This window comes from Lepus europaeus, chromosome 14, assembly GCF_033115175.1.
Source record: "Lepus europaeus isolate LE1 chromosome 14, mLepTim1.pri, whole genome shotgun sequence".
NCBI lineage: Eukaryota > Metazoa > Chordata > Mammalia > Lagomorpha > Leporidae > Lepus > Lepus europaeus.
In genome coordinates this window covers 47,701,903-47,729,166 of record NC_084840.1, presented here as the reverse complement: position 1 = coordinate 47,729,166, position 27,264 = coordinate 47,701,903, and the positions used below count along the sequence as shown (strand labels likewise).

At 42.1% G+C, this 27,264-nt stretch overlaps 1 long non-coding RNA gene and 1 pseudogene across 1 annotated transcript in view; one reads left to right on the top strand and one right to left on the bottom strand.

Moving 5' to 3' along the window:
* LOC133773820 (glycine cleavage system H protein, mitochondrial-like) overlaps nucleotides 1-12,166 on the top strand; it is a 28,522-nt pseudogene extending 16,356 nt beyond the window's left edge.
* Nucleotides 1-27,264, bottom strand: part of LOC133773777 (uncharacterized) — a 186,463-nt gene that overhangs the window by 59,096 nt on the left and 100,103 nt on the right. The window lies entirely within an intron of this gene.

The following is a 27,264-nucleotide window of genomic DNA, read 5'->3' as shown; positions in this document are numbered from 1 at the left end:
GAAAAAGGAATTAATATAAAAGCCCTGTAATAAATGGATCTGAGAAAAACACAGAATACCCAGGCTGTGGGGAAAAAGGAACCCTAATTTACTGTTGGTGGGAATGTAAACTGGTGCAGCCACTGTGGAAGTCAGTATGGAGATGCCCCAGAAATCTCAGTATAGATCTACCATATGACCCAGCCATCCTACTCTTGGGAATTTACCCGAACAAAAAGAAACCAGCATATAAAAGTGTGATCCATACCCTCATGTTTATTGCAGCTTAATTCACAATAGTTAAGATGTGGAGTCAACCCAGATGCCCATCAACTGAAGACTGGATAAAGACATTATGAGATATATACACTACGCAATACTAAACAGCAGTTAAAAAAATGAAATCCTGTCATTTGCAACAAAATGGATGCAACTGGAAACAATTGTGCTTAGTGAAATAAGCCAATTCCACAAAAGACAAATACCATATATTCTCCCTTATCTGTGGTAACTAATAGAGCACCTAAAAGGTAATCTATAGGATTGAGATTGACACCGAGATTGTTTATAGCCCTTGTCTCCCTGTTGAGCAGCAGTGCTGGGTTTTTTTTTTTTCCTTCATACTATTTGTTGAACTGTTTACTTAGTGTAGGGTTAATCTTATGAGTATAAAATAGATCTTGGTTCAAAATAAGAATGGGAATAGGAGATGGAGGAGGAAGAAGGGTGGGATCATGAGTGGGAGGGAGAGTAGGCTGGAAAATATCACTATGTTCCTCAATCTGTATATATGAAATACATGAAATTTGCATATCTTAAATAATTTTTTTTAAAAAAATTTAAAAAAAAGACCTGGGTTTGCAGGTTCCTGCTCTGTTACCTTGGAAGGCCTCCCTGGTTAGTGTTCCAGCTGAGAGCGACCCAGAAGTTGCTGACGAAGTATGAGGCAGATAGACAAAAGGAGAAGGCTATTTTTAGCAGTTCTATTGCAGTGAACAGAGACAGCTCTTGCAGCCCAGTGGCTCAGGGAGAGGGACCTTTTGAAAAAGAAAGGTCTTATTGAAAAGAGCAAACTCAAATCCAGGCACTCTAGTATAGGCGGTGCAATGCCAAACAGCATCTAAAATGCTGCTTCCTCCACTTGTGAGGGATAATTTTGCTGGAGACAGAATTCTAAGTTTGGTGGGGCTGGCTCTGTGGCATAGTAGGTTAAGCCTCCGCCTGCAATGCCAGCATCCCATATGGGCAACAGTTGAGTCCCTAGTTGTTCTACCTCCGATCTAGCTTCCTGTTGATGTGCCTGGGAAAGCAGTGGAAGATGGCTCAAATGCTTGGGCCCCTGCACCCACATGGGAGACCTGGAAGAAGCTCTTGGCTTCTGGCTTCGGATCAGCACAGTTCTGGCCATTGCAGCCATTTGGGGAGTGAACCAGCAGATGGAAGACCTCTCCTTCTGTCTGTCTGTCTCTCTCTCTGTAACTCTGCCTCTCAAATAATTAAATAAATCTTAAAAAAATAAAGAAATCTACGTTGGTGGTATTTTTGTTTCCATACTTGAATTATTTCACTCTATTCTCGAATCTTCCTTGTATAGTCTCTGAAAAGAAACTCGATGTAATTCTTTCCTTTCTTCTTTCTTTCTTTAGTCAAAGATTTATTTACTCATTTATTTGAAAGGCAGAGTTGGGGGTGGGGAGAAGGAGTGAAGTGGGGGCGGGGCAGCAGAGATAGAAGAACTTCCATTTACTAGTTCTCTCTCTCAATGGCTGCAACAGCTGGGACTGGGCCAGGCTGCAGCCAGGAGCCTGGAACTCTACCCAGGTCTCCCATGTGGATGGCAGGGACCTAAGCACCGAAGCCATCTTCTGCTGCTTTCTTCGGTGCATTAGCAGGGAGTTAGATTGGAAGTAGAGCAGGTGGGGCTTGAACTGGCACCCATATGGGATTCTGGAATTGCAGGCAGTCACTTAACCCGCTGTACCATATCCGCTTCCTTTTCTCCTTATAGTAAAGTTTCTCCTCTCTGGCCTCTTTCAAGATTTTATCTTTGTTTTTTTTTTTTTTTTTTTTTTTTTTTGCAGTTTGAATATGATATGCTTATTATAGATTTTTTGGTACTTATCCTACTTGGTGTTCTCTGAGCTTTCTGGATCTGTGAGTGGGACTATCATTGCTTTTGGAAAGTCTCAGTCATTATTTCTTCAAATACTTGTGTCCTTCTTTTCTTTTCCTTCTTATTCCCATGACATCTATATTATACCTTTTGTATTTGTCCCGCAGTTCTTGGATCTTCTATTCTTTTTTTTTTTTTATTCTATCTTCCTCTTTTTATTTCAGTTTTGGAAGTTTCTGCTGGCATTTCTTCAAGCTTACTCTTTCCTCCACAATGTCCAACTTTTGATGAGCCTAGCAAAGTATTTTTTTCTGTTACAGTGGTTTTTGATTTCTAGTATGTCCTTTTGTTTCTTACAGTTTATACTAGCCATCTGTTCTTACATATTGTCTACTTTTTCTATTACATTTTTAAACTTATTAATTTATTTTTAAGTTCTTGCTCTGATAATTCTGACATCTCTGCCACGTCTGAGTTTGGTTCTTCTGATGTTTGCTTCATTGCTTCAAACTGCTTTTTTTTTTTAAGATTTATTTATTTATTTGAAAGAGTTACACAGAGATAAGAGAAGGAGAGAGAGAGAGAGAGAGAGAGAGAGAGAGAGAGAGAGAGAAGTCTTCCATCCGCTGCCTCACTCCCCAAATGGCCACAAGAGGATTTTCTTTTTCCAGTCTTCAATGTGAAAATTTGGTAGGTCTCTTGTCAGTAAAACTCACAAAAATGTGCGTGTCCCACCTCCTCAAGACTGGGTTCCCTGGGAGTTTTTGAAACCTCAGACTCGTCCACACTGAGCCGCCAGCAATTCACGTCCTGATTAAGTTTTCCTGTCCCATCACTGGTGCAAGGGCCAGCTTTTGGGTTTGTGCTCTGCTAAGTTACAGCTGCACCTACTGCCTGGTGAGCGCACATCTGAGAAGAGTTGCTGATTTTAAGTCTGTTCACTTTTTTTTTTGTTTTTTTGTGAGTTCAGAAGTGATGTCTTCTTTCTTTCCTTTTTTTTTTTTTTTTTTTTTTGACAGGCAGAGTGGACAGTGAGAGCGAGAGACAGAGAGAAAGGTCTTCCTTTTTGTCGTTGGTTCACCCTCCGATGGCCGCTGCGGCTGGCTCATCGCGCTGATCTGAAGCCAGGAGCCAGGTGCTTCTCCCGGTCTCCCATGCGGGTGCAGGACCCAAGGACTTGGGCCATCCTCCACTGTCTTCCTGGGCCATAGCAGAAAGCTGGCCTGGAAGAGGGGCAACCGGGATAGAATCCGGCGCCCCAACCAGGACTAGAACCCGGTGTGCCGGCGCCGCAAGGCGGAGGATTAGCCCGTTAAGCCACGGCGCCAGCCGTGATGTCTTCTTAAAGTCCTTACATGCTAGACCAGAAACCAGAAGTCTTCCATTTTTATTTTTTTCTTTATTTCAACTGTACCTGATTCATATTTTAAAGAATTTAAGGCAGTCTGTAAAACTTATTTTGTGCATATTATTTAATTAGTAGTTAGGAATTAAAGCTATGAAAAGAATGAAGCAAGAATGCTGTTCATATTGGATGCTACAGTTACGTGCCTGGACAGTACACTGGTCCAGGAGTTTCCTCATAGTGAAGTCAAAACAGAGAAATGTGATAGGTTACATAGTTATCCTTATCTTGCTAAGTAAATATACCGATTTTAGGGTAAAGAAAATATTCTCCTGTTTAAGTAAATTGATCTCATAGAATAAACAAGAGGGGGATTGAGTAATGGACATAGACAATGTTGCCATCCATGGTCAGCAGATCCATGTTATGTGGTTACCCTTTTCTCTTAGTGACTTCCAGTTAGCAGTTGACATTAGGTTTGACTCAGCGGAGACAATTCTGAGAGGGCCCAATGTTCACATGCTGTAGACATGTTGTTAATGTAATGTGACACTGGGCTAGAACGCTCCCAATCCCAAGGAATGAGTGATGGCTTGCAAGTCCGTCTTTGTTCAGTGGAACTTTTCTCAGTCCAGCTTTACTTGTTGTTGGGTGTTAGATCAGGCTCAATACATGACACTCCTTTTTAACCAGTCTCATTCTGAAGGGCCTGGAAGATAAAATACACAGCAGAGGAAGAGGACCAATGTCTCCTCCTTATTCTGGTGGCTGATTTTTGGAAATCTGGCCTCTAAGTGAACCCTGGAAATGAAGAGACAAATCCGTACAGTGTCTGGGAGCCCTGGAGCAGGGAAGGCCTCCTGCAAAGGGCTCAGGTGGAGCAGAAGAGAACAGCTGACCTTCTCCCAGGTGAGTAGAAGAGTTTGACCTATGTAGATTCTGTTTTTCCTTTCAAGTTCCCCAATCAGAATAGCTCCTTGAGGCAGGGAGAAGCCAGAATGTTATGCTATTGGGATTCTGCCACTGGGAAGGAATCTGGAGGGCAGGGCCGAAGTATTGGTGAAAGCAGTATCTGGACAGGCCACTTTGGCAGCAGTGGCTGCTGATTAAAGACATTTGTAATATCAGCAACATTTGTGGGGATCATGTCTGCCTCTCAGTTATTAAAGTTGAGAGGCTTAAGCAGTTCATCATTCAGTCAAGGGCTGCCCCATCTTAACCTGAGCTGGGAGACAGGGGCATCTGCAGGCAAAACCAAAATCCTCCTCAAGAAGCGCAGGTAGTGCTTGGCTGGGACTCCCCACCTCTACGCCACAGTGGACGACCACAGTGGTTTGTGTCTGCTCTGAGGGCTTGAGCAAGAAGCCAGTAATTCCGAGGAAATGCCAGATTCGAAGCCTAAGCCCTTGGTATGAACACTAAGTTTCATTTGCTGAAAAATGTCCCCTCCAGGTAATGAACACAGTGACTTCCTGAGTCAAGCAAACAGAGAATTTAGAGTTCTGAAATAAAACTCATATTTGGAATACTTGAAGGCTTTGCAGAAATAAAAATGTTATTGTAAAGGGAAAGATGAGAAACAGAGTTGATGTGTATATAAGGTATACTTTCTGATTGTCTACCAAAATTAACCAAACTGTGTCTGATGAAACAATGTACTGACTTAAGGGGTTAGGCTAATTAACTTGTCCTGACATAGCAACACCACAAACAAGGGCTTGAAATGATGCCCAGCGCGTGGCCTGAGTTGCTCTGGAGTGCAGCGTGAGCAGGCGTACCCAGGGGGCAGAATCTCCACCTTGTGCAGTTCCTCAGAGGGATCCACGGGGGGCTTGCTGTGAGCAGCTGGGAAGTGTGAGCAACTGTTAGCGCTTCCATTTCTCTCAGCAAAGAGATTTAATTAAACTCAGTTCATACATATAATTCACACATATTTGATTGTTCTTTCTAAGCCCCTTTCAATATTGCTTTGGCTGTTAATTGCAGCCTGCCTAGAATGGAGGGAAAGATTTCTGCAGAGAAAACATATTCTGTATTTTTTTCTTTACTTAATAAAGACACAGCTGATAAACACATCGAATAATCAGAGGAGCCTGTTAATGTGTACCATGGAAGACAGAAATTTGGATAATAATAATTTTGTAAAGTTAGCAAAATCATTATTATATACCTACAGGTCCACAAGGAACTGAATTCTTATTTCTTCATATTTTTGAGGGGTGCCATAGGCTTTATTGTTTCCATATCTGAATTTGAGCCAAATTAAACTGAATGCCAAGTTGTTTAATAGGTAAATTCATGATATAAAGGAAAGAAGAATACCACTGATTTCTTTTTTTAAAAAAGATTTATTTCTATTTATTTGAAAGGCAGAATGATGGGGGCTCAGGGTGGGGAGGTGCGGGGAGAGAGAGAGATCTTCTGTCTACTGGTTCATTCCCCAAATGCTCACAACAACAGGGCTGGGCCAGGACAAAGCCAGGAGCCTGGAACTCCACCCAGGTTTTCTATGTGGATGGCAGGGGTCCAAGTACTTGGGCCACTTTCCGCTGCTTTCCCGGGCACTACAGCAGCCAGGATTTGAACTGATGACCCTATATGGGATTCCTATATTACTACTTGCAGGTCAATTCAAATTTACCTTCTCTAAGAAACTATGTCTCCCTTCCTCATACTCCTTGTTTATATTGCACTGGACTAAAATACATGTTGAAGAGTAATGGTATACAGGAGAAGTTAAGCAGGACTAGCTTCATAAAGAAACCAAGCTTTGAACTGTTGGAATAAAGTGAATATTTATTTATGCAGGGTGACAAAGAATGGTCAAGTTTGAGTGAAGAGCAGGACAGGATAAAATTAAAGATGAAAGTGATGAGTAATTATGGGAAAGTTTATGAGTTTTGTTTGGCTACACCTGAAGTTACCCAAGGGGAGACAAGATGTTGATGCTGGGAAAACAAGACAGGGTTAGAGAGATTATATCTAGTTATATATATAGTGAGATCGCAAAGACCACACCTTCAGGAATCATCTCACTTTTTTCCATTGCCTATCATCATATGTATATGAAGACTCCTGTTGCCACAGATTTTTATAAGCATATCTTATTTATATTTGTAACACATTAATAAATAAGAAGCAAATAAATTAAAAGAATGGCCGAGGTATCAGACCATTAGCAGAGAAGCCAGAGTGTCCTTTGCTGGGTCACTGATGATGGTACTGAACAGATGCGCCTGCTGCAGACTGCATGGTGTTCCCTTCAAGTGTAGCAAGCTGGGTACACCACACTGTGAGCAGCAGTCATGCAGTCAGACTTCTTCTTTAGGACTATTTGTAGAACTCCCTATGCATGATCTCTCGGAGCAGGATTCCTGTCTTGTCTCCTTGTCATCCTTTTAATAGCAAATCCCATTATAAACAGAATGGTTTCCTGACACTTAGCCCTAGGCAATGAGGACCTTTAGCCACAAGCTAAGGAAGCTCTACTGAATTTTCCTGTTAATCCTGTTTAGGCATCCATAGTGAGTAGGTTTATTTATCTGATGCTGAGATATGGAATAAATCTGCTAAAGAAAACCCTTATATGGGCACCTGACCTCTCCTAATCTTGTCTTGGTCTGAGGGATTCCCAGTTGATCTTATTTGCGCAAGGACTTGAGCCTTCCCTGAACTTTAGTTCCATCGGCCAAGGTTCTGGTAAGCTGCCTAGTTCTTTCCATCCATTGCTCCCCAGAGATGATGTCCTCCAGAAACTGGCTGAGATGTTGTTCTTAAGCAGATATAGCACTGGTAACCAGGATACTACCATGGTTCTGTTGTTATTCTCTCCCTGCTAAGCTGAACCACCTTTAATACTAGCACAAGTCCAGGTCAGTTCTGGGGTTAACTACACAAACTGGGCCTTGCCCATCAGGGAACTCAACCCTGTGCCTTGGTGAGTTTCTACAGCCCACCTCTGCCCATGCAGGCTAGCCTAGCGCTGAGATCCCAACATGCTTGGAACTTGTGCCTGCCTAAGACTAGCTTTTAAAGGCTAGGCTAGTTGAGTATTTAGTAGGATTCTGCCTCACATTCAACACTCCTCTTTTTTTTTTTTTTTTTTTTTTTAATCTTAACTTGTCTTTAGTAAGGATATATGACAATGTTGAACTAATTGGAGGTAATAGTTTAATATAGTTTAAAAACTTTCTGGTTTCTACATTCTGAGTATCTTCAATTTTCCATAACTGTTACTGAAAGCTCTTTCTGTTGATTTTAAATTGCTCTTGTTGGGGCCAGGGTTGTGGCATAATGGGTTAAGTCACCACCTGCAATGCTGGCATCCCATATGGGTGCTGATTTGAGTCCCAGCTGCTCCACTTCTGCTCCAGCTCCCTGCTAATGTGCCCAGGAAAGCAGCAGCAGAAGGCCCAACTCCTTGTCACCCTGTACCCACATGGGAGACTCAGATGAAGTTCTTAGCTCCAGGCTTCAGCATGGTCCAACCCCAACCATGTGGCCATTTGGGGAGTGAACCAGAGAATGGAAGATGTCTCTCTCCCTCTCTCTGTCTCTATAACTCCACCTTTCAAATAATTTCCTTTTGTTGTTGTTATTAACAAGTATGTTCCCCCAGCTGATGCATTGTATAGTCAAGCTCAGTAGACAGAGTGAATGTCTAGACTTTGAATCTCCAGAGTGGCTTAACAAAGACTGAAAGAGCCAACACAAATGCTGACGTACACACAGGAGGTATATTCTTACTGAGAGCATGACAGTTACAATACAGTGACTTCTTGCTTGAGGAGTTGCTGATTCAAGTATTTATGAGTTAGCTAGGAACTTTATTGTATTTGCAATAAAATGCTTAATAAAAATTGCCATTACCATTGTCAATCATAGTCTTCATCATTCTCATTACAGCTGATTTTCTCTAGGTATAAACTTATACCTTTGTGCCTGTTGCAGTTTAGGAACATTTTCTCTGTGAGTAAAGTACTATTGGATGGGGTGGCAACTGGAGTAACCTCATAACAGTGAATTCAAGGCTAGCGCCGCGGCTCAATAGGCTAATCCTCCACCTGTGGCGCCGGCATCCCAGGTTCTAGTCCCAGTTGGGGCACCGGGTTCTGTCCCGGTTGCTCCTCTTCCAGTCCAGCTCTGTGCTGTGGCCTGGGAGGGCAGTGGAGGATGGCCCAGGTGCTTGGGCCCTGTACTCGCATGGGAGACCAGGAGGAAGCACCTGGCTCCTGGCTTCGGATCAGCGCAGTGTGCTAGCCGTAGCGGCCATTTGGGGGGTGAACCAACGGAAGGAAGACCTTTCTCTCTTTCTCTCTCTCACTGCCTAACTCTGCTTGTCAAAAAAAAAAAAAAAAGTGAATTCATTTTAATTTTTTTATATGCAACTTTAATTCAGAGGATAAGTGAACCATGCAACATGGTAGAAGGTATCAATTCAATCTATCAGAGGTGCACTGTGTGAGAACATGCTGGGGTCTGGAAATTGGACAGGATACAGTGCTCCCCAGCCTACCCTCTCATTGCAGACCTAGAAAGAGACTTCATCCACCATAGAAGGGCAAAGGCCAATGGACACACCTTTTCTGAGTTTAACTATCACTTGCCTTACTTGAAGAGGAATAAAGAGAAAGAAATAAGAATGTCACTCAAAAGGCTGAATACAAGTTTTCTGGCATCATCTACAATGCACGAAATGGACAACCACTTTTGGATGTCTAAGTTTGTGGGGAGTACTAGAGTTCAGTGGAGAAGTCAAGCACACCACTGGAACAACAACAAAAATCCAAGAAAATACACAATAAAGAGGGTCAGATGAACAGTTTCACTTCACTTTACCTGAATCACCACCTGTCCTCAACCACCAAGGCAGCACAGCTCAGTGCCAAGAAAGACGCCCTCCCTCAGCTCCGGGCCCATCATTATTTCACAGGTAAAGACGGAACTCAGTGAGCATAGCAACTTCAACTGTTGTGGGTGCTGCCCAAGGTGTCCACCTCATTCTTGGCCCAGCCAGGATACAGAAGGAATCAGCATGGTTGAGTGGCTGGGAGAGTCTGGAAACAGGTCAGACAGGTAGGGACTCATAGCAATCAGGGCCCCAAACTCAATGAAGAACCTTCAGTCCTACTGACCACTTCCTGAACTCCATCAAGGAGGCCCTCCTGTGAACCTATGAAGACTCCTCTCTTGCAAACTCCTCTCTCCCATCTGACCTGCAGGTATCCTCAATGCTCTGGGTGCCTCGCCCTTCTGACTGTAGCCAGCTCCATAGATTTGCTCTGATCCCCAGAAAGCTAGTGTCAGATCTGCAGTCAGCTAGACTCTGCAGGATTGAAAGAAGGCTCACAGACTTGAAAAATATTACAGGCCAATATCCCTGTGAACAAAGGTAGAAAAGTCTAAACAAAATACTAGACCACAATCAAGTGGAATTTATCTCTGAGGTGCAAAGATGGTTTAGAATAAGAAAATTAATAAATGTGATAATACAGATGAACAGAATGAAGGATGAAAATCAGATGGTCATCTCAACAGATGCAAAAAAAATTTAAATTCAATAGCCTTCCATGAAAAAAATGATCAATGCGGCCGGCGCCGTGGCTTAACAGGCTAATCCTCCACCTTGCGGCACCGGCACACTGGGTTCTAGTCCCGGTTGGGGCGCCAGATTCTATCCCGGTTGCTTCTCTTCCAGGCCAGCTCTCTGCTGTGGCCCGGGAAGGCAGTGGAGGATGGCCCAAGTCCTTGGGCCCTGCACCCGCATGGGAGACCAGGAGAAGCACCTGGCTCCTGGCTTCGGATCAGCACAATGCGCCGGCCGCAGCGGCCATTGGAGGGTGAACCAATGACAAAAAGGAAGACCTTTCTCTCTGTCTCTCTCTCTTACTATCCACTCTGCCTGTCAAAAAAAAAAAAAAATCAATGCAATAAAGGTCATAAATGATAAACCCACACCATAATCTACAGTGAAAAGCTAAAAGATTTTCCATTACATTTCGGAACAAGAGAAGAATGCCACCCCTACCACTCCTACCACTTCTACTCAACATAGTAATGAAAGTCCTAGAGCAATTAGGCAAGAAAAATAAATAAAAGGTATCCAGTTTAGAAAGGAGAATGTAAAATTGTCTGTATGACAAAAAGCCCTAGAGGGTCCATCAAAAAACTGCTTAAACTAATAAACATATTCAGTAAAGTAGCAGGATACAAAATCAACATACACAAATAAAAATTACAGAGTGGGCTTTTGACACAGTAGTTGAGACACTGTTTGGGATGCCCACATGCGATATCAGAGTGTCTGATTTTGGGTCCCAGCTTTTTTTTTTTTTCTTCTTTTTAAAGATTTATCTACTTATTTGAAAGGCAGAGTTAGAGAGAAACACAGAGGCAGAGAGAGAGAGAGGTCTTCCATCTGCTGGTTCATGCCCTAATGGCCGCAATGGAGCCAGAAGCTTCCTCTGGGTCTCCCAGGCAGGTGCAGAGATTCTGGTGCTGTGGGCAGAGGCTTAGCCTGCTATGCCACAGTGCCAGCCCCCAGCTTTGTTTCTGAACCCAGCTTCCTGCTGATGCACACCCTGGGAGTCAGAAGATGATTGCTTAGGTATCTGGGTCCCTAACACTGACATGGGAGACCCAGATTGAGCTCTTGGCTTTGGCCTATCCCCACTGTGGCTGTTGCGAGCATTTGGGAGGTGAGCAAGCAGATGGCAGATCTCTGTCTCTGTCTGCCTTTAAGAGAAATATAAAGAAATAAATAGGGGCCGGCACTGTGGCGTAGCAGGATAAGCTACCACCTGCAGTGCTGGCATCCCATTTAGGCACCAGTTCATGTTCTAGCTGCTCCACTTCCAATCCAGCTCCCTGCTAATAGCTTGGGAAAGAGTGGAAGATGGCCCAAATGCTTGGTCCCCTGCACCCATGTGAGAGACCTGGAAGAAACTCCTGGCTCCTGGCTTCTGATTGGCCCAGCTCTGGCTATTGCAGCCATTTGCAGAGTGAACCAGCAGATAGAAGTTCCCCCCACCCCCCGCCCCGTAATGCTGCCTTTTAAATAAATGAATCTTTTAAAAAAATTAGAAACAATAAAAATATGAAATAAAAGATAATTTCCAAAAAAATCAGGTGAGTGGTGCAGAGCATGCGGGCCGTGACCTGCACCCTGCTCATGGCCTTGGCGCCCGCTGTACCCTGTTCACCTCTGCCTTGGCGACCGCAGGTGGGCGCCATCCAGACACTGTGCATGGGTCCCGCTCTGCTCTTGGTGCATAAATTCACAGAGAAACATGAATGGATAACAACAGAAAATGGTATTGGAACAGTGGGAATCAGCAATTTTGCACAGGAAGCTTTGGGAGATGTTGTTTATTGTAGTCTGCCTGAAGGGACAAAATTGAAAAAAGATTTTATCTTTGTTATCTGCAGGAAGGTGGTCTGATATGAGGTACATCATCATTACTGGAACCTTGTAAAGTTTTCATTTTTTTTTTCTGAGCCACAATGAATTTGGTGCTTTGGAAAGTGTGAAAGCAGCTCTCCTCTCCTCTCCTCTATCAGGAGAAGTAACTGAAATTAACGAAGCCCTTGCAGAAAACCCAGGACCTGCCAACAAATCTTGTTAAGAAGATGGTTGGCTGATCAAGCTGACACTGAGTAACCCTTCAGAACTAGATGAACTTATGAGTGGAGAGGCCTATGAGAAATACATACAATCTATTGAGGAATGAAAGTGGAACCCTTACATGAACTAGTACGGAATAACTTAATCCAGCACAGTTTTATCTTAAATTAGTGGCAGACAGGGCTTAAAATAGCAACTTTTAGCATTATTGATGGGAAGAAATACTACTTGCAACTCTGCTACTGGAAGAGAATATCCCCTAATTTTGTAATGACTGCAGATGAACACAATATGCATCTTTTTCTCAGTACCTTGTGTTTTTTATACTAGGCTCTAGGCAATAGTACTCAGCATACAAGAAGCTATCTGTGGTAAAAACTAGTTATACAATAATGTAATTAAAGGATAACATTGTTAACTTAAGCCTATATAATGTTGTAACTTGCTTCACCCATCTCTGGATTGGGGTCAAAATATGTAATGATCTTAACATTGGAAGTAACTGGGAATGGGCAACAGTTTTTGTTAGTTGTGCAGTGCCGGAAAAAGAACAATACTACCTTAATTTTGCAATATACTGCATTTGCTGGTGCTGTGTTATACAGTGAAGCAGCAGCTCTAAAGAAAAATAAGAAGCATAACAAAATTTTCAACTTCCTCATAAAAAAAAAAAATCAGGGGGCTGGCATTGTGGCATAGCTGTCCCCTGTGACACCAGCATCCCATATGAGCACCAGTCAATGACCCAACTGAGCCATTTCCAATCTAATTTCCTGCTGATGGCCTGAGAAAAGCAGAAGGCCCAAGTGTTTGGGCCACTACCACCCACTTGGGATACCCAGACGATGCTCCTGGCTTCTGGCTTCAGCCTGGCTTAGCCCTGGCAATTTCAGTCATTTGGAGAGTGAATCAGTGGATGGAAGATCTCTCTCTCTCTCTCTCTCTCTCTCTCTCTCTCTCTGCCTCTCCGTTTCTCTCTGTAATTCTGATTTCAAATAAATAAATCTTTTTTTAAAAAGTCAGTTTCATTTCTATATACTAACGATGATGACTATCTGAAAAAGTAAACAATCTTATTTACAGCAGCATCAAAAAATACTGAGGCCAAGCATTGTGGTGCAGTAGGTTAAGCCGCTGCCTGCAGTTCTGGCATATCAATCAGAGTGCAGGTTTGAGTCCTGGTTGCTTTGCTTATGATCCAGCTCCCTGTTATGTGCCTGGGAAAGCTGCAGAAAATGGCCAAGTACTTGGACTACTGCCACCCATGGCAGACTGGGATGGAGTTTCTGGCACCTACCTTAGGCCTGGGTCCAGCCCCAATCATTGTGACCATTTGGGGAGTGGACCAGTAGGTGGAAGATTCTCTCTCTCTCTCTCCCCTCCCCCTCCTCCACCTCTTCCTCCTCCTCTCTCTGTCACTCTGCCTTTCAAATGCCAAAATAAATCTTTTTAAAATCACTTAAGAATAAATTTTACAAAAAAAGTGAAAGAGTTACACTAAAATCTATAGAACACTGATGAAGGGAATTAAAGGAAACACAAATAAATAGGAAAATGTGAATTAAAAGAAATAATATTGTTAAAGTGTTCAGCTTACCCAAAATCATCTATAGATTGAATGCAATCACAATAAAAATCCCAATAACACTTGTCAAAGAAATTGAACAATCTTGAAAATCATGTGAATCACAAAAGACTTGAATAGCCAAAGAAATCTTGAGAAAGAAGAACTAAACTGGAGGCATTATGCTTCCTGATTACAAAGTATTGATACAGGATGGTGCTGGTATAAAAACAAACTGACCAGCACAACAGAACAGAGAGCCCACAAATACACACATGCATAAGTGGTCAAATAATTTTTGACATAGGCACATGATGGGGAAAGACCAGCCTCTTCAATTAGTAGTGTTGGAAACATGGGATATGCACATGCAGAAAAGAGAAAGAAAAGAAATTAGATCTTTCTCCTATACCATATGCAAAATGACTCAAATAAATCAATGCAAACTGGATTACAGATTCAAACACAAGATCCGAAAGCATGAAGCTCCTTTTTGAAAACGTGGGAAGAAACCTCTTTGACAATGGTCTTGGCAAGAATTTTTGGATGTGATACCAAAAGCACAGGCAACAATAGCAAAAATAGACAAATGGGACTACATAAAATGGGAAAGTTGTTGCATGGCAAAGGAAAGAACAAAATGAAAAAGGAAACCATGAAATGGAGAAAATATTTGCAACCATATGTTCAATAAAGGGTTACTATTCAAAATTCAGAAGGAATTCATACAACTTGATAGGAAAGAAACCAAATGAGCTGATTTTTAAAATGGGCAATAAAATACAACAAAATGAAAATAAAACGTTGGTGGAAAATGGAAGTAAAAGATGTTTATTTTTTAGAAAACAATGTGAAATGCACATGTGAAGGATCTTCAAAGAGTTCATGAAAAATGAGCTTATTAACAAATGTGCATGTGTTCAAAAATTTTTGCACCAAAATAAACTTATCTTTTAATTCTACTTTCCATAAAGTTTTTGAAGTGCACTTGCATATAATGCAGAAAATAAGACATTGTAAATAAATCTCGATTGGGGCAAACTACATCTATGCATATCAGATGAAGATTAGCCTGGGAGAAGAAAATAAAAAAAGGAGAAAGTATGACTCCACAGCACAGCAAATCATTCAAGCTGCCTGGCATCTGCTATGGTAGGCAATATCTAGCCAAGGGTATATCGGCCATGAAGGACTTTTCATTTTTTCAATGAGAGTGCATATCTGGCAATCTCCCATGATCTGTGAAATGCAGCTAGAGCACTGTGCCTACACTGGGTGGTCAGCCAATTCTCATTTCTTGACAATTCAATTTTTGACAACATCTAAGTCATTAGACATGCATTTTCTCTTTGCTTTTGCCCACAGCCAATTCATGCCAGTGTTCACGTGACATCTATTTACCTGGTTGTTTATCAAAGTGCTGGAGATGTGTCTTGCAGTTGGCAGATGGTTTTAACACTGGCTTTAAACAAGTCGCATCAATCAGGGTGCCCTTTGGGTCTACTGAGTGCCCATGGAGCTGGAGAAGGGTTAACTCTTGGGGTGAGATGGCTTTACAGTATTTTAGGGGGAAATTATATTTGCCTTCACACAACCCATGCTTTCTCAGAAAGAGGAAGTATGTTTTTCAGAATCCAGCAGTCAAGAGATAAAACTAGAATAATTCCACTGAGTTACTTGGGCCTGGGGTTCTTCAACAGATGTGATAACAGAATGTAAATATTGCTATCCAGCTGTCAGCCTGCTGAACTTACTTGCAGAGGTTAGGAGAACTTGGCTGCTTTTGCTGAGAGCTAGTTAAGGGCAGGCAGGAAATTCAGCAAAGAATATATTTACTAGGTTTTTTTTTTTTTTTCCTCTTCTAAGTTCAAGACTCGAAAATGTGCACATGACACACACAGAGGAAATGGAGGGCTTCTTCCCAGTTTCAAGGGACTGAGAAGCTGATTCTTTCTTTAAAAAAAAAAATTTGAGAGCCAGAGTTATGGGGGCTGGGGCAGAGGGGAGGGGGAGAGTGAGAGGGAGATCTTTCATCTATGGGTTCACTCCCCAAATGGCTGCAGGAGCTGGAGCTGGGCCAATCTGAAGTCAGGAGCCAGGAGCTTCCTCAGGGTTTTCCCACATGGGTGCAGGGGCCCAAGGACTTGGGCCATCCTCCACTGCCCTCCCAGGCCATTAGCAGGGAGCTGATTGGAAGTGGAGCAGCTGGGACTCGAACCGGCACCTATATGGGTGGCTGGTGTTGTAGGTGGAGGCCAGCGTTACAGGTGGCAGCTTTACCTGCTACACCACAGCACTGGCGCAAGAAATTGACTGTTTCTGAGCCAAGTAATACTCCCTTGACGGGGAGTACTGGATGAGACGTGGTTATGGAGCACTGAGCTTAAGTGAGAGCTGCAGACTGGCCAGCGCCCTCCTTGCTGCCTCCTCAGCCCCTGCACTCGCTCCGGCCGCCCATTCTAGCCTGCAAGCCCTTGTACAGCTAAGGGAGCCTGCGAGGTGCCGGTCCCAGCATGGGGGCATGGATCTGAAGCTCTCCGGCCAGGGCTCAGCACTCACAGCGGCTTTACATGTGCCCTGCACTGACAACACACAGTCACGTGCTGCCTAACAACCTTTCAGTGAGTGACCAACCGCATACACCAGGGTGGGCCTAGAAGACTGAAAACTTCCTGTTGCCTGGTGCTGTTGTAGCCATGGCAACGTCACAGTGCAGGGCTCAAGCCTTTGCTTGTGGTGCTGCCCCCCCAGCCCTTTAAAAGCATGGTGCATACAAGTACGTGCAGTACAGAGCACTTGCGAGTGGCTTATGTATGTCTATGTCTTATGTATGTCTGTGTATGTACTATGCTTTTTATTGTTGTGTCAGAGTGAACCCCCTCCACTTATAAAAACTTACCACAAAGTGAGCCACGTGATGCTGGCAGCAACGCCATGCATCTTGTGTTACCCCATCTCCCAATGCCATCAGGAGGCCACACTGAGTGACTGACCTGCACCGTTTAGGTTTGAGTAAGCGCTCTCAGAGTCACACAATCATGAAATCACTGGATGACACATCGCTCAGAACACATCCCTGTCACAGAGTGACACCTGACTGTACACACACAGAAGATGGCAGGTGGCAGGAGGAGGGGTGGTGGGGGTGGGGGTGTAGATGGGGGCATGGCTCAGACAGGACAGAAGGAGGTAATGATAGGTTGTTTGACAGAGGTGGGTCAGGGAACACCTTGGTGACGCTTTCACCACGATATGAAAGGAAAGAAGCAGTTTGGCTTGTGAAAGCTACTATCGAGAACACTGGAGCCTGCGAAGAGAAGGGCTGGGATCTGAGAGGCATCAATGGCATGGGCCATTGTGGAGACTGAAGTCTTTGGTGAGGAATGTAGACTTTGTTTCATTGGTGATGGCAGAGATTCAAGCAGGTGAGTTATATAACTTTAGTGTAGAGTTTTGTTTTGTTTATGTTTTATTGTGAGGCTTACATTGTGGCTTCATGGGTTAAGCCTCTTCTTGCAATGCCGGCATCCCATATGGGCTCTGGTTCAAGTCCTAGCCTCTCCACTTCCAATCCAACTCCCTGCTAATGCACTTGTAAAGCATCAGAAGATGGCCCAAGTCCTTGTGCCCCTACACCCATGTGGGAGACCTGAATGAAGCTCTTAGCTCCTGGCTTCAGCCTGGCCCAACCCTGGCCTTTGCAGCCATTTGGGAAGTGAATCCACAGATGGAAGATCTCTCTCTCTCTCTCTCTCTCTCTCTCTCTCTCTCTCTGTAACTCTGTCTTCCAAATGGAATACAATAAATCTTTTAAAAAATGTTTTATTTATTTGAGAGGCAGAATCACACACAAACACACACATACAGAGAGACAGACAGACAGACAGAGACAGAGACAGAGAGAGTTCTTCCATCTGTGGGTTCACTGCCCAAATGCCCACAATGGCCAAGCCTGAACCATGCCAGAAACCCAGAACTCCAACTGGGTCTCCTACATGGGTGGCAGGAACTGAAGTACTGGGGCCATCATCTGCTGCCCCGCAGGTGCATTGGCAGGAAGCTGGATCGGCAGCTGAGGTGGGACTTGATCCCAGGAACTCTGGTGTGGGATGTGGTATCCCAAGCCATGGCTTAATCTGCTGTACCACAATGCTGGCCCCTGGTGTACAGTTTATAAAATCTCCTTGACTGCTACAGAGAGAATGGATTATGGGGAATGAGGGAGTGTGGTCTGGATGTACAATATAAGTTTTAAAAAATTCATTTATGGAGAATAATGAGCTGCCCTAATTCAAATGCAATGATGAAGAGTCAAACATTAAGAGATTTATTGATTCATTGAAGACAGTGAAAAAGATGGTGGGTGAAACACAAGGCACCCAAACACATTCAGTCATTGTTATAAAACTTGGAAACTTATAATAGAAGTTCTGACAATCAACCTGAGGTACAGCAGCTTTTGGTATAGGAAGTCTTAGTAAAATGAAGTAAAATATTCCAGAAATGCAGAAAAATAAAAAAAAATAATGGAGATAGCAGAGGACAGGGGTAGCTCATCATGTAGTCAGACTAAAAGCAAATCCAGGAGTCATTCCTTGATATTAACTGAGGCATATTTACAATGGGAAAAGCTTTTTCCCTATGAAAATTTATAGTACTAATAACCATATGATTTTATTTAAAAGTTTTTTTGCCTCTAAAGTTAGTTTCCTAATGACATCATTAGATGAGATGAGATGAACTTAACTTTCACAAAATAGTATTGGATCAAGTCTTCCAGACTGTCGGAACTTCATCAGTTCCATTTTTTTGCTAATATTGAATAAACATAGACTTATAGGCAAATGTTCATAGAAATTAAAAAATACTTTCTACTACCCAGTCCAGTGCTCAAAAAATGCTTGAATAAACTAATGAATACAGATGCAAAAACCATTTAAGTTAAATACTGTAACAGTGTACACTTACACTTAAAAACATTTTTTGCCTTCTGTTAACTGACATGAACTATTTGTTTCAAAAGACAAAAAATCACGCTTGTTTCAAAATCATAGTTTCCAAAAAACTCAAAAAATACAAGTTCAGGTGATCATAGATACAAGGTAGAAAATTTTACTTAAAAAAAAAAACAAATCAAAGTAGATGGTGAAAGATACTAAGGCACAATAAAGTGTTATTCATGACTACCTACTATGATTTGGTTAATTATTATTTCTCAAGAATCTTATTGGACAAAACCTGACATAATTTTCAGACATAAACTATGTTCCTGTAAGCTGATGTATAAAAAAGTTATAGTTAAAAGTCAAATTGTTGCTAAATTTTATATAAAAACAATGAAGAAATTAATGTCTGACATTTTGTTTTCTAGTTTTAAGGTTTATACTTTTGTGTATAAAAAGATTGTTAGTTTATGTAGCAATTTCTCTTTAATCGTGAATATGCACCTTTGGCAGAGTTTGTAACTCTGGTTTGAAATGTAACATGCAATTAAAATATTCTTATGAGATTCAGACTACTATACTCTAAATCATAATTGATGATGTATTTATTCATATTATGGTCATGTTCAGTGTTGCAATCCTATTTTTTATTTAACCTTAGTTATTTATTTGAAAGGCAGAGTGACAAAGAGGGAGAGCTAGACACAGAGAGATCTTCCATCTGCTTGTTCATTCCCCAAATACCCTCAGTAACAGGGATAGGCCAGGCTGAAGCCAGAAGCCAGGAACTCCGTCTGGGTCTTCCACTTGGTGACAGGAACTTAAGTACTCAGTGCCTTCCCAGTCATATGAGCAGGGAGCTGGATCAGAAGCAGAGTAGCTGGGACTCAAACCAAGCACTTCCAAGTTACAGGCATCCTAAGTGGCAGATTAACCCTCTGGGCTACAATGCCTGCCCCTAATCCTGACATCATCAATTAGTTTACAAAGAAAGCAACAGGGCTGGTGTTGTGGTTAAGCGTGTAAAGCCAGTGCCTGCAGTGCCGGTATCCCATATGGACACCACTTCGTGTCCCTGCTGCTCCACTTCCAATCCAGCTCCCTGCTAATGGCCTGGGAAAGCAGTGGAACATGGCCCAAATACTTGGGCCCCTGTACTCACGTGGGAGACCCAGAAGAAGCTCCTGGCTCCTGGCTTCAGATTGGCCCAACTCCAGCCTTTGTGGCCATTTGGGGAGTGAATCAGCTGATGGAAGACTTTCTCTCTCTCTCTCTCTCTCTTTCTCGTGCGCGCGCGCGTGTGCTGCCTCTCAAATAAATAAATAAATCTTAAGGAAAAAAGTAGCTTATTTGCTAAAAATGCAAACAGAAAAAAGTATACAAGAGATTTCACAAGGCTCACAGAAAAATTCCTGTGATTATAAAGTAAATTGAAAGTATGTTATTGCCAACAATTAAAAGAAAAGGAAGGAAGGAAAAGGGAGGAAAAGGGGAAAATACTGTTGTATTCTTGGAATCATATCTATGAAATTCATAAAATCTCTTCTCTATGTATTAATAAATTTAAAAATATAAAAAAGTTGAATTTATGAAATCCACACATAGTTTTTTTTTAAGATTTATTTTATTTATTTAAAAGAGTTACAGAGAGAGGTAGAGCCAGAGAGAGTGAGATATCTTCCATCTGCTGGTTCACTCCCCAAATGGCTGCAATAGCTGGAGCTGAGCCAATCTGAAGCCAGGATCCAGGAGCTTCTTCCAGGTCTCTCATGGAGGTGCAGGGGCCCAAGGACCTGGGCCATCTTCTACTGCTTTCCCAGGCCATAGCAGAGAGCTGGATCAGAAGTGGAGCAGTCGGGACTCAAACCAGTGCCCTTATGGGATGCCGGCCCTGCAGGCAGGGACTTTAACCCACTGCACCACAGCGCCCGCCCCCACGTAGTTTCTTCATAATGCACATTTATGCACACATTTCAAACTTTTCTGCTACAAATTTATCTTTTAATTCCATTTTCCATGTACTTTTTTGAAATACCCTCATACTTTTTTTTTTTTTTTTAATATTCACTTATTTGAAAGACAGAGTTACAGACAAGGAGAGACAGAGAGAGAGAGAGAGATCTTCCATCTTCTGGTTCACTCCCTAAATGGCTACAACAGCTGGAGTTGGGCCAGACTGAAGCCAGGAGCTTCATCCAGGTCTCCCATGTGGGTGCAGGGGCCCAAGTACTCGGGCCATCTTCCACTGCTTTCCCAGGTGCATTAGCAGGGAGCTGGATGGAAAGTGTAGTAGCTGATACTTGAACCAGCACCATATGGGATGCTGGTACCACAAGGCCATGCCACAGTGCCAGCCCCAAAATACTCTCAAACTTCTTGTCCTTTCAGGTTACTGGGTACATATCATTCATTCAATGATAAAATATTTATTAGTTATGCCAACTACTGTAGTAGGTGTTGGGGAATAACAGCATTTCTTACCTTCAAAGAGCTTAGAATCAGAGGCTACAGAGATGCAGACGGGAAAATCTAACACTGTGTTAGTCGTGCTAATGATGGAAACAGGGGCTCAGGAAACAGGGATAACTAAGTTATTTCTGGGTATGTGGAATTGCAAAAATAAGGACATTTATCAACTGAGGAACTGAAAGAATTTCAGTTAGGTTGGAGTTGAGATAGGAAAGAGTGCAGGGTGGGTTTCTGTTTATAAACTACAATACAATTTATTTGAAATCTCTCACTTTCTGCCTTTTAAACATTCTCAAAACTCCTTGTCAAATGACATGCAGACATCAAAGACAACATTAAAACAATGAAAAGATAAGGCATGGAGAAGGAGAAGACGTTTGTGATACCTATCTCCAACAAAGGACTCACATCCAGAATACAAGGGTACATCAAAAAGTTTGTGGAAAATGAAATTAAAGATAAGTTTGTTTTGGTATTATGGCATACCAGGTAAAGCAAAGTGGTCACAGGCAGCGCCAGCATCCCACAACCGGTTCGAGTCACAGCCACTCCACTTCTGATCCAGTTTCTTGCTAATGCACCTGAGAAAGCAGTGGGAGATGGCCCAAGTGCTTGGGCCCCTGCACCCATGCATGAGACCCAGATGAAAACTCCTGGCTTTGGCCTGACCCAGCCCTGACCCTTGTGGCCATTTGGGGAGTGAACCCGTGGATGAAAGATCTCTGTCTCTCCCTCTCTTTCTATCTGTGCCTTGCAAATAAATAAAAGAAATCTTTTAAAAATAATTTTAAAAAAATATATACCAGGGATATTCAAAAAAGTTCATGGAAAATGCGTATTATGAAAAAATCATGCTTAGATTTCAAAATTTTTGCACTGTAATAAATTTATGTTAATCACATTTTTCATGACCTTTTAAAAGTGCTCATGTATAATTTCTGCAAATCAGTAAGAAAAATGGCAGATAACCTAATAGAAAAATGGGAAATTGACTTTGAATTAGTTTGAATCCCTCAGAAATAAACACCAAGAGGGGATTAAACACACAAGCATTTTAATAGAAGAAGTAACTATCTAGGGGTAAGGAGGCAGTCTAGGAATGCTGGGCGAGTCTCCAGACTGCAATGCAAATTTAGCCTTGAGTTGGGGGGAGGGGTGGAGAGAGAGAGAGAGAAAGAGATAGAGCGTGAGAGAAAGTGTGAAGTGTGGCTGGAGGGGCTGGTGCTGTGGTGCAGCAGGTTAATGCCTTGGCCTGAAGCACTGGCATCCCATATGAGTGCCGGTTCGAGACCCAGCTGCTCCACTACTGATCCAGCTCTTTGCTGTGTCCTGAGAAAGCAGTGGAGGATGGCCCAGGTTCTTGGGCCCCTGCACCTGCATGGGAGACCAGGAGGAAGCACCTGGCTCCTGGCTTCCAATCAGCACAGCTCCAGCCATGACGGCCAATTGGAGAGTGAACCATCGGATGGAGGACCTCTCTCTCTCTCTCTCTCTCTCTTCTCTTCTCTCTCTCTGCCTCTCCTCTCTCTGTGTAACTCTGACTCTCAAATAAATAAATCCTTTTAGAAAAAAAGTGTGGCTAGAAGCTTCTTGGACTGCTGTGGAGTCTGAGGAAGTTTCAACATGGCTGCCATGAGCCAAAGCCAGCCAGCAGATGAGGCCCATGTTTCCTAGAAATGAGTTTGCCTTAGCATCCCTGACAAATTCACGCATTGGTGGGGAGCAGCCTGTGGGACAGACTGCCTTGGTGCAAATATGCAGTAGATTTCAAAGTACGAGGGAGGTCCTTGGTCAGTTATGCTCCCTGAAGTGTCGTTAGGACATTCAGGTAGCCTCAGGTGAGGTCCACACCACAGCCATGTTGCTGGTCAACAGGAAAGCAGATCCTCCAACCCATTCAAGTTCCAGATGACTGCAGCTCCTGCTAACCCCTGACCTAAGCCAGAGCCTGAAGCTGCCCCTGATTTCCTGACCAACAGCAATTCTGAGATAACAAATGTTTCATATTTTTTTTCCTTTTTTTTTTTTTTTCCTTTTTCTGGACAGGCAGAGTTAGACAGTGAGAGAGAGACAGAGAGAAAGGTCTTCCTTTTTCCTTTGGTTCACCCCCCAAGTGGCCACTAAGGCTGATGCATTGTGGCTGGCAAGCTGCGCCGATCCAAAGCCAGGAGCCAGGTGCTTCCTCCTGGTCTCCCATGGGGTGCAGGGCCCAAGCACCTGGGCCATCCTCCACTGCACTCCCGGGCCACAGCAGAGAGCTGGACTGGAAGAGGAGCAACCAGGACAGAACCAGTGCCCCAAGCGGGACTAGAACCCGGGGTGCCGGCACCGCAGGCGAAGGATTAGCCTAGCGGCATATTTTAAGCACTAAATTTGCCCTAATTTGTTATGCAGCAATAGATAACTAATACAATGCCCCTCTACCACCAGTCACATTTTAAAAATTTAAAATATATCAAAAATTCAGTTCCATTTAACTTATAGATTCTTGCAAGTGCTTCACTATATCAAAGTATTATAATGTGATTGTCTTTAAAAAGCAATAACACTTATTACAGTAAATGCAAATGAAACAGAAATATACAAAGCAAAATGTCCCCAACGATCATGACAATTGCATTCATCTGAGGTGGCCATTACTACTAGTGTTCTTATAGATATTTTCTATACAAAAACATAGTATATATCTTCCCACAACTTGCTTTTTATCAACTGACAATATATTGTGTACATTCTCTGCCTAAGTTCATTTAAACTTTAGCTGTGTAAAATGTTTATGTACTTTCATTGTAGTGACATTAAATTTACTCAATTTTGGAACTGTTACATAGTTTTCCATTGTGTCCTATTGGAATGAGGACCATTAATTTGTTTCCAATTTTTCAATATTCCATACTGTTCTGCAATTCCATTCTTCCATAAGTAGAAGAACCCAAAGAACATTTTCTATTCTAGGTATGCAATGAATGTTCAAGCCTTAGTTTTCTATTCTACAAAAAAGAAATAATTTACCAAATGTGATCCCTAGATTGTTGCCAGCATCAAATGAGATGTAAAACAACTGACATAGTGCCTGACATACTGTAAGTTCTCAATAAAACATTAGCTATTATTTTTATTAGACATTATTGGATTGTATGTTACACAGGATGTGAATTCTGGCAGTCTGCCAAATTGCCCTGCAAAGTGGAAGCATCAGTTATACTTTACTAACAATGAGTGAGGATATTCTATTCTTCACATACTCACCAGCTCTGTATTTTTTTGACCTAAACAAATTTTAGCGTATATATACATATATATACAAAATTATATTTATATATAAATATGTAAAATTTATACATATAAAACAAAAAAGCAAATGAAACAAACGCAAGCAAACAAAAATTCATTGTCCTAAATTTCCTGTCACAGCTGTGAATCCATTAGAGGTTACTAGTGAGGTGAAGTTTAATGTCTCTTGTCTACTATTTTGTCTATTTTTATATCATCTGTTCATATCAGTTTTTACAATTTTGAGAAGCAGAGAGGGATACAGGACGAGGGGGACAGCTCCCATACTTTGATTCACTTCCTAAATGTCCACAAGGCTGGGGCTGGGGCTGGATCAGGGTCAAAGCCCAGTCTAGAATGCAAGCCAGATCTCCCTTGTGGGTAATGAGAATCAATTATGTAAGCCATCATTGCTGCTCCCAAGGTCTGCATTAGAGGGAGCAGAAGTTAGGAGCTAGAAATGGGAACTGAACCCAGGTAGTCGATGTGGGATGCAGGCATTTTAACCACTAGGCTAACGCTTGCTCCCATGTCAGTTTTTCCATGAAATCATTCAACTTCTGACCTCCATATTAAAGAGCTCTTTATGAATTAGGGGAAATATCACATTTTATATGTCATATATGTTGCAAATATTTTTATAATTTAATTCTTTGATTTTCAACATTATTAATATATTTTTTTCCATTCTGAATTTAAACTTTTATATCATAATTATGTCAATTCAAAAAAATTAAGCCTACCATATTCATGCATTGGCAGACAATATTGTTAAGTTGGCAGTAATATCCAAAGCAATATATAAATTCAGTCAATCTCTATCAAAATTCCAAGGGCCATTTTTTTAAGAAATAGAAAAGCTGACAATAATTTTTTTTAAGATTTTATTTATTTATTTGACAGGTAGAGTTACAGACAGTGAGAGAGAGAGACAGAGAGAAAGGTCTTCCTTCCGTTGGCTCACTCCCCAAATGGCTGCAATGGCCAGAGCTGCGCCGATCTGAAGCCAGGAGCCAGGTGCTTCTTCCCAGTCTTCCACGCAGGTGCAGGGCCCCAAGCACCTGGGCCATCCTCTACTGCTATCCCAGGCCACAGCAGAGAGCTGGCTGGAAGAGGAGCAACTGGGACTAGAACCAGAGCCCATATGGGATGCCAGCGCCACAGGCGGAGGATTAACCTAGTGCACCATGGCGCCGGCCCCGATCAATAAATTTATATAGAGTTGCAAGGGGCCCCAAATAGCCAAACAATATTAAAAAATAAGAACAAACTTGGAGTACTCATACTCACCAATTTCACAAATTACTACAATGATAAAAGCAATGTGGGATTGGCAAAAGGATAAAAATATAGCCCAATGGAATAGAATTGAGAGTTAGAAATAAACCCAGATGATGCCCCAAAGGAACATAGTAACACTTTAGTACGACAATGAAGAAAGAAGATTGATGAAATGCTTTATCAAGAACTCAAAAGAGCCGGCGCCGTGGCTCAACAGGCTAATCCTCCGCCTTGCGGCGCCGGCACACCGGGTTCTAGTCCCGGTCGGGGCACCGATCCTGTCCCGGTTGCCCCTCTTCCAGGCCAGCTCTCTGCTGTGGCCAGGGAGTGCAGTGGAGGATAGCCCAAGTGTTTGGGCTCTGCACCCCATGGGAGACCAGGATAAGCACCTGGCTCCTGCCATCGGAACAGCGCGGTGCGCCGGCCGCAGCGCGCTACCGCGGCGGCCATTGGAGGGTGAACCAACGGCAAAAGGAAGACCTTTCTCTCTGTCTCTCTCTCTCTCACTGTCCACTCTGCCTGTCAAAAATAAAAAAAAAAAAAAAAAAAAAAAAAAAAAAAAAAGAACTCAAAAGAATGAAAATAAACTTATACAGAGAGATGTAAATGAAATTCAGAAATTAATGCATGATATGAATGTGAAATTCAGCAAAGTGATATTAAAAGAAAATCAAGCAAATATTAGAAATGAAGAACTCGTAAGTCAAATAAAAAATATAGACTTAATAACAGACTAGATCAAGCAGAAGAAATATTCTAATTTTGAAGATAGGTCTTTCCAAATATCTCAGTTGGACAAAAAAGGAAAAGAAGAAGAAATTTAAAAAGAACAAAGGCAGTGTTTGGGACACCTGAGATGCCATCAAACAAATGAGTTGTTGAGTTATGGGAATCCTCAAAGGAATGGAAAAAAGAGTGGTTTAGAAAATCTGTTCAATAAGATAATAGAAAAGTTTTCAAATCTGCAAAAGATATGGAATCCAAATATAGACATCTCATAAGACTCAAAATCACCATGATAAGAAAAGAACCTAACCACAACACTTTACGTAAAACTTTCAAAAGTATAACACAGAATTCTAAAATTTGCAAGAGGAAAGACTCACATTTAAAGGAACTCCCAATACACTGACAGATTTCTCAACAGAAATCTTATGGACCAGGAGAGGATGAAGGGATGTAGTCCAGGTTCTTGGGGAAAAATAACTGCCAACCCATAATACTTTATTCAGTGGAGTCATCTTTCATAAGTGAAAATGAAATAAGGAATTTCCAAGAGAAGCAAAAACTGAAGGAATTCATCACCACCCCACCAGTCTTAGAGATTATATACTTAAGGATGTATTACATACACAGAAACAAAGAAAGTTAATATTCCTCATGAAGGGTGTAAAAGTACAAAACCTTCTAGAAGAAGAACAAAGGTTATTCAAAACAAACAAAAGAAAATTTAAAGGAAAAAATGGCAAGACTAAATCATTACATATGGATACCAACCTTGAAAGTAAGTGGATTTAGTTCCACAACTAAAAGATATGGACTGGCTAAATGAACTTTTTAAAAAAGACCTAACAATATGCTGCCTAGAGAAACTTTACCAGTAGAGGCTCTCTCACACACACACACACACAGAGACAAGAAGTGAAAGGACAGGGAAAAGACTCTCCATGCAAA